The sequence below is a fragment of the Amblyomma americanum genome, chromosome 8 (genome assembly GCF_052857255.1).
Source record: "Amblyomma americanum isolate KBUSLIRL-KWMA chromosome 8, ASM5285725v1, whole genome shotgun sequence".
In the NCBI taxonomy this organism is placed as follows: Eukaryota; Metazoa; Arthropoda; class Arachnida; order Ixodida; family Ixodidae; genus Amblyomma; species Amblyomma americanum.
In genome coordinates this window covers 22,515,960-22,524,231 of record NC_135504.1, presented here as the reverse complement: position 1 = coordinate 22,524,231, position 8,272 = coordinate 22,515,960, and the positions used below count along the sequence as shown (strand labels likewise).

The 8,272-nt window shown below is 51.7% G+C and overlaps 1 pseudogene across 1 annotated transcript; it reads left to right on the top strand.

The window, feature by feature from the left end:
- The first annotated feature begins 731 nt into the window (after positions 1–731).
- LOC144100136 (protein argonaute-4 pseudogene) lies at positions 732–7,766 on the top strand (annotated as a pseudogene). The gene is made up of 3 exons (XR_013307529.1): positions 732–2,791; positions 4,226–4,355; positions 7,133–7,766. The product of XR_013307529.1 is annotated as a protein argonaute-4 pseudogene (transcript).
- Positions 7,767–8,272: the final 506 nt, after the last annotated feature.

Genomic DNA, 8,272 nt, shown 5'->3' with positions numbered 1-8,272 from the left:
AAACAAGAAAGGAAGAAAGAGGTGCCGTAGTGGAGGACTCCGGAATAATTTCGACCACCTGAGGATCTTTAACGTGCACTCCCATCGCACAGCACACGGGCGCCTTAACGTTCTGCGTCCATAATAACGCAATCGCCTCGCTCGGCTTCGAACCCGGGGAACTCCGGATCAGTAGCCGAGCGCCCTGAGCACTGAGACACCACGGCGGGGCTTTCGTTACTAACCATCCGAAAACTGTACTCGTATACTACATATCTCTCAACAGTCTGCATTTGTCGTTGACCTGCATCTCTTCACTTATCTGCACTTTTCACACCTTGTGCGTGGCTGTTCTTATTTGTCCAGACCTTGTCCGTTCCTTTAAGATTGCTAATTCAACGCATTTGGTCTTCACTGCAGACGAAGCCCCTCGTGAACAACAGGGACCTTCCCGGCCCGCGGCAACGCAGCAGCAGCCCCCCTTACAGGCAACGCAACAGCAGCCCCCCTTACAGGCAACGTGGCAGCAGCCCCCCTTACAGGCAACGCGGCAGCAGCCCCCCTTACAGGCAACGCGGCAGCAGCCCCCCTTACAGGCAACGCGGCAGCAGCCCCCCTTACAGGCAACGCGGCAGCAGCCCCCCTTACAGGCAACGCGGCAGCAGCCCCCCTTACAGGCAACGCGGCAGCAGCCCCCCTTACAGGCAACGCGTCAGCAGCCCCCCTTACAGGCAACGCGGCAGCAGCCCCCCTTACAGGCAACGCGGCAGCAGCCCCCCTTACAGGCAACGCGGCAGCAGCCTCCCTTACAGGCAACACGGCAGCAGCCCCCCTTACAGGCAACACAGCAGCAGTCCCTCGAGGCCGAGCAGCCAGCCCACATTCAGGACGGAGGTGCTAGCAGAAAATGGGCCGCTGTTGTTGCCGCACCTGCTAAACCAGTCACGCCTCGGCAGCCGGTCGCCCAGCCTGAGGGTGCTGCGGCAGCCGCCAGAGAGCCCGTGGGCATGGGCGCCATACGGAAAGCCTTGCCCGCCGTAGCACCTTCTCCTTCTTCTGGTGTTCCGCAGAAAATGGCTTCGTTTTCCGAGCGAAAAGAATATCGCAAAGCGAAGGATCAGATATCACTGCTGGTCAATCACTTTGCCATGAAGCTGCCACGCGGCAATGTGTTTCATTACGATGTCGCGATCCGGTCCTCTTCAAAGCAGGTGGAAGCCAATGTACCTGAAGAACAGACTCTCTGCCTCAGCGCACGCGTCAACAGGACGGTCATCAAAAGCCTTGTGAAAAGCGATCCTGTAATGGATCAATATCTGCCAGTATTCGATGGCCGGAAGAACTTGTACACACGCGAGGAGCTGCCCTTCGCGAAGCGAGACTTCGAGGTTCCGTACGACGAGGATGGCCGGCAGCGGAAGTTCAACGTTACTGTTAAGTACGCGGCCACGGTGAGCCTGGATGCGCTTAAAGATGTGGAAAAACGCAAAGCTGCCCTTCAGGTGCTCGATATCATCGTGCGGTACGGCCCTAGCATCGAGTGTACGCCCGTTGGTCGGTCATTCTTCACGGAGCCAGAACAGGGACAAGACCATTCCCTTGGAGTTGGCCGCGAAGCGTGGTACGGCTACTACACCAGCGTGCGGCCTGCTCAGTCCATGGCCATGCTCAATGTTGACCGCTCGGTAGCGGCTTTTTACAAGACCATTAAAGTTACAGATTTCATGGTCCATCTTTTTAAGGAAGGCGTCCGCAGAAAGCAGTTCATACTCGGTTCGGAGCTCGATGAGTTTGACCGCGCAATGCTCTCCGGTGAGCTGAAAGACGTGAAAGTGAAAGTCCATCATGCGGCCTGTAAGCGGCAGTATCGAGTGGTCAAGGTGACTCACGAATCGGCCGAGGAGCTGAGGTTCGAATTAAAAGACCACGGCGAGACGACGGTGGCGAACTACTTCCGCCAGAGGTACCCAGAGTTCATGAAATTTCCTCAGTTGCCCTGCATTCAGTCGGGCACCTCGCAGCGCAAAGTCTACCTTCCTCTCGAGGTCTGCTCCATAGTGGGGAAACAGCCGTGCAGGAGAAAGCTGAGCGAGAGCGTGACCGCCAAAATGATCTCGCATACCGCACATGCTCCGGCAAAGCGGTTTAAGTCCATCGCTAACTCTGTCAACGACGTAGTGAAGTTCAGCGAGCCTTACCTGCGCAAGTTCAGCATCACAGTAGACACGAACCCAACAAAGCTAACAGGTCGCGTCCTGAATCCCCCGTTACTGCTCTTTAATGGCAAGAACAAGCATCCCAAAGACGGCACGTGGAATATCGCTGGCGTCAGACTCTTCACGACCAAGCCCGTTCAGAAATGGGCACTGCTGGGCGTGAACTGCGAGCTCGGGGATGTTAAATCTACCCTGATAAAAGATCTCCGGAACACTGCTGACAACATCGGTATGTGCCTGAAAGACCCCGTTCCCAATGTGCCGACAGGCGTCAAACGAGGGGAGATTGTAAAAGCGCTACTTGAACTGAAGGACAAACAAGTGGAACTCGTAATAGTGGTGCTCGGGGATGAGGCGCCCTACGCCGACATCAAGGAGGCCGCGGAGGTACAGGTGGGCATCCGCACCCAGTGCATAAGAATGCAGAACGTGGTGGACAATTGGAGCCGTCCGCTGATCATCAACCTCTGCCTCAAGATCAATGCCAAACTGGGCGGGACCAACAACGCGCTCGCGAGCGCGCAGATGCCTCAACTGCTCAATGAGTTTGCCATGATCATCGGCGCCGACGTAACCCACCCAGCGCCCGGAGACAGGTGAGCCACTTCTCGCCTCTCCGTACGGTGCGCTGTTCTGCCATCCATTTGCGCGAGTAGTCATAATGGTAATAATGCGAAATCATCATTACTAATGTGAAAGCATTTCTAGTCTGTCAGCACTGGAAGTGTCCGCAAAACGTGGAAATAACGGCACTAATTAACAACTCGAATCACTTATACTAGTTGATGATGGCTAATGTACTGATCAATGAGATGTTTAACATGTGTAATTATTTACGCTAAATAATGGGACCAGTTGAGACCGTGTGACGTCATAGATGCACGACTTCATCCTATACGTCTCATGACGTCACTCAAACAGCCAATTAAGGCACAAAAAAAAAACCGGAGCCCTGGATGTCAGTGTCTGAGAAGTAGGACGATGTGCAGGTTTTCAGATAGTTCTGGAATATTGCGTATGACGTCATATGGACAATAGCTACCAAACGCTACTATCGCGACGTACTGATACTTCCTGTCGGTAATAATAATGATAATAATAATTGGTTTTTTGGGGGAAAGGAAATGGCGCAGTATCTGTCTCGTATATCGTAGGACACCTGAACCGCGCCGTAAGGGAAGGGATAAAGGAGGGAGTGAAAGAAGAAAGGAAGAATAGGTGCCGTAGTGGAGGGCTCCGGAATAATTTCGACCACCTGGGGATCTTTAACGTGCACTGACATCGCACAGCACACGGGCCCCTTAGCGTTTTCCCTCCATAACAACGCAGCCGCCGCGGTCGGGTTCGAACCCGGGAACTCCGGATCAGTAGTCGAGCGCCCTAACCACAGAGCCACCGCGGCGGGGCCTCTCGGTCATAGCGATTTGGTTTCGGTCGTACGAGTTTCGGCCCAGTTGCCGCAGAAATTGTTCATTTTTATATTCACTCCTCTGCTTGCTGACACTATACCACACCTAGCAAGAGCCATACAATCGAATTTTACCTAATAGAAATTCGGGGGGTCTGGGTCCTCTCAATGTACTTTGTTCGGTATTGCGCGCAAACCATATGGCATTTGCCGATTGCATTCTAAGACATCATTGTGATTTACTCGACCATTAGTTTCGCAGTACCGCGCAAAATTGCTTGCAGCTCATTCGGGCCGCCTTGGCTAGCGGGTTTCAAGTTTCATCATAACTTGTCGGCCTAGTTGGTATGATTCTTCATTAGGGACAACACTCTTGAACTGCATAGATATGCAGTCTCTCTCAATATGTACCTGTCCATACCGAAAATATGTAAACACCTTTACAGCTGTCGGTTAATCTAATGTTACAGTGGTATCCGTCCCGTCAATATTTCGGTCCCTCTCAAACCTTTGATTTGAATGCGATGGTCAGGGTCGCCGATCACTGAATCTGCCAGTAGAAGGGTCACTGTGTCGGCGCGTTAAGCGGGACGGCCTTCTGTACACTCCTTGTTTTGCACAGCGTGAAGCCTTCCATTGCTGCCTGTGTGGCAAGTGTGGACAAAGTTCCCTCCCAATACCGAGCGGCCATCCGTGTCCAGATCCAGCAGCAGGAAGCCGTGGCCAGGGTGGAGATCATCGAGGACCTGAAGGTCAGTGCCGTACACTTCTGTTTGCAGTCGCAACACAGTGAAAGTGCGCAGAATGAAAAAAGCAGTGCAGCTCCATGTCGTTCTGAAGATGGTGGCTAATTGTCTTCCCGCTATGATACGTGCCTTCGTGCAAGATTTTTCTAGACAAAAAAGTGTTACCGGAATGATACCGGAGGCTTGGAGGAAGGCTGTTGTCCCATTCTGCAGTCTTGGAAAACCGCAAGCTTCTCATAGCAGTTACAAGCTTATAGCCCTGACTAGCTGTTCAGCTAAATCCGTTTTAAAATTTCGGATATTGGGTTGATGGGAGAGTGAGAACAACGCTATCGACCTTTTTTTTTTATTAGTTAGCCCCCATGTAGTTCGGCATTTCGGGGCTTTGTTTCCGCTCGTCCGGCAGCGAATGCTACATTTATCGCTACCAGATTTCGATTCCAAGCTAAAACTTTTCCCGCCACTGCGATTCAAACCCGGGACTCTCTGATAACTCGATAGAAGAGTGGCGTAAGGCGGCGGAAACTGGGACTTCATGACTGCTGGGTACTGATCCGGAGTTCCCGGGCTCGAGCCCGACCGCGGCAGCTGCGTTTTTATGGAGGAAAAACGCTAAGGCGCCCGTGTGCTGTGCGATGTCAGTGCACGTTAAATATCCCCAGGTGCTCCAAATTATTCCGGAGCCCTCCACTACGGCACCCCTTCTTCCTTTCTTCTTTCACTCCCTTCTTTATCCCTTCCCTTACGGCGCGGTTCGGGTGTCCAAAGATATATGAGACAGATGCTGCGCCATTTCCTTTCCCCCAAAACCAATTAAAAAAATTTAAAAAAAAATGACTGCTGGCGGCGAGCGCTGCTCTCCCGCTTAATAATAATTGTTTTTTTTGGGGGGGGGGAAAGGACATCGCGCAGTATCTGTCTCACATATCCTTGGACACCTGAACCGCGCCGTAAGGGTAGGGATAAAGGAGGGAGTGAAAGAAGAAAGGAAGAGGTGCCGTAGTTGAGGGCTCCGGAATAATTTCTACCACCTGGGGATCTTTAACGTGCACTGACATCACACAGCACACGGGCGCCTTAGCGTTTTTCCTCCATAAAAACGCAGTCGCCGCGGTCGGGTTCGAACCCGGGAACTCCGCATCAGTACTCGATCTGCGCTCCCGCTTAGTAGCAGCTTTCAAGCTCGCCCCGTCTGCCCACTGACTTCATCGGGGTAGGGGACGCGCGGACAGGTGCGCCGCCCTAATCGGTTGAGAGCTGCTGCGAGCAGATGATTTTTAAGAATTGTTGCTAAATTACAAGCTCCACGCAGAGCTTTCAAATTTGACTCTAATACCCACAGGGACTGCTTCTATAGATCTGCTGCGCTAGATTATGTCCATCAAAGTCATTTCAGGGTCCCTTTAATGGAAACAACTTAGTGGACACAACGGCAGCCGTGTACCACCGTCGCGAAACTCCGATCGCGACCGGGGTGATATGCCCGCCAAAGAAATGTCCTTGGGAACAGTTGTTTTACGTTAACAGACACGTTGCATAGCCCCATGCAGTTCAGTAATCCGGATACTGTACACTGTTATAACAGACGCGAGCGAAAAGGCTGCTTTTCCTTTCCGCCATATCCAGCGCGCTATAGGAAACGTAACCGGCGATAACATGTCAATCGCAGCGCACAATCATTTCTAAGACACGTGGCAAACAGCCACTTCATCACTGCCACGATCAATATAACATCTCTGCTATCACTCGGAGTTCTCATTGTGGTCTTTGATACTAGTGTTCATTTCATTACCTTACTGCCCCCCCCCCCCCCCATTGATAACAAGAGGGGAGGGCAGTAAGGTAATGAAATGAACACTAATATCACAGACCCCCCCATGGATAGCAAGGGGGGGGGCGGGGCGCCCTTATTGTCGCATGTGACCAATATCTTTCACTCAGTTGCCATTTTTCCTTCAAGGCATTGCAGACCTGTCCACCGAGTATGTGTCACTTCCTGTGCCATTTCCTTATCTCAAGACACAGCTGCGCGGTTGCCGCCGCGCTGATGTGTGCAGTAGAGGAGCCCACGACCGACGTTAGCCAAAAGTGTGCTCCGTGGGATGCTTGCACATTCGCTGCTCCGGCGGCAGGCCATGCTCTCTATTCCGGCGAGAAAGACAAAAACCTGTTCATATCGGAGCTATGTGTAAGGCCGCATAAAGTTGTGTAGGGCAGTAACCACACAAGTTCGAAACAGAGGAAGTGCCTAAACCTGCTCGAAACCAACAGGCCACAGTCAAGTAAACATGCTGTTAATCGGAAAGTAGCTGTTTGTGTCAGGGTGGCTTGCCGCGTGCATAAAATGTCTAATTGTTCTTGTGTCAGTGCTAGTGTTCTTATTCCCTTATAAAAATAGTTTAGTCTAGACTTCTTATGCTATATTGCCTTTCTATAGGTATTTCCTCTGTAGACCCGTCTACTGTATGGCCATAAATCCATACATCGTCTATAGGATCTGTCTGTATTGCTTACTATTCTCTAACATTTGTCCATAGACAATCTATAGCCTTTATAGCCAATTTCATAAACTGGCCAAAGAGACTTTTGTCAGGGTTGTCTCATTGCATGCATGCGCCAGACCGAACTTTACCTGCTGTAAGTGCCGCCAATTGCAACCAGATTTCGCTGCATAATTCACTAAGCACCTCCTCTGTAATCTCTCGAGTTCACTTTTGTATACCTCGTTTTTAGCTTTGCTACGTTTGAGCCGAGCCGCCAACTATTGCGCGTCATTGTTGCAGGGGATGGTCAAAGAGCTGCTGACGGCTTTTCGACAGGAGATTAAACAGAGGCCGCAGCAGATCATCTTCTACCGAGACGGAGTCAGCGAGGGCCAGTTTGACATTGTACGGGACCAGGAGCTGTCGGCCATTCGGAATGCCTGCCGCGAGTTCGGCCTAGACGACTCATACAACCCGCCCGTGACGTTCATCGTCGTCCAGAAGCGTCACCACACCCGCTTCATGCCGGTCAACGAGCGTGACGGCGTGGGGTCGGGCAACAACATCCCTCCTGGCACGACCGTCGACAGTGTGATCACGCACCCCTCCCATTGCAACTTCTTCCTCTGCAGCCACGCTGCCATCAAAGGCACCAGCAGGCCTGCCCACTACTACGTACTCCATGACGATTCGGAATTTTCTCCAGATGACCTCCAGAAGCTGAGCTATTACCTTTGCTACACCTACGCTCGCTGTTCCCGCAGTGTCAGCATTCCAGCGCCGGTGTACTACGCGCACCTGGCGGCGTTCCGCGCAAAAGAGCACATCGCTAGTGCATGCAGACAGCGGAGAACAATGAGCTTAACCACCAAGCAGTACGAGAGGGCAGTAACAGTGAGAGAAAACTTGAAAGACACAATGTACTTTGTGTGAGTACTTCCCCCACGCTCCGACTGCTTTTGCGTTGCATGACATTTTAATGACTCGCAGTTTTCTTTTACGCGTGCAATTCGCGATGAGCAGTACGACAGCTTCAGTCATGGTGACTGAGGCAATGCAGAAGACAATGTATTTCGCGCCAGTACTTGGGCTACTTTAGCTTCGAATGATATATGGTTTTATGACTCGATAATAAATCTCACTTTTATCCTGTTTGTGGAATTCCTTTCCTTTTCAGATATCGATATCACTGCGACTGCCCGTTTTCTGTAGTCACTTTTTTGGGGGACTGCACTGAATCCATGAACAAGTGATCCAGATATGCTGGGGCGATTATTGACACCAGTTGTAGCTGTACACTCGGCACGCTGCAAAGAGGTGGTTCCCTGGAGATAACATAAACAACGTGAGGCTGCTGTTGGTGCTCCCGTTGCCCGGCACAATGGGGGCATGGTGCACAAGCCTCATTGTACATAGCATCCCGGTCACGTCATGGTGGAG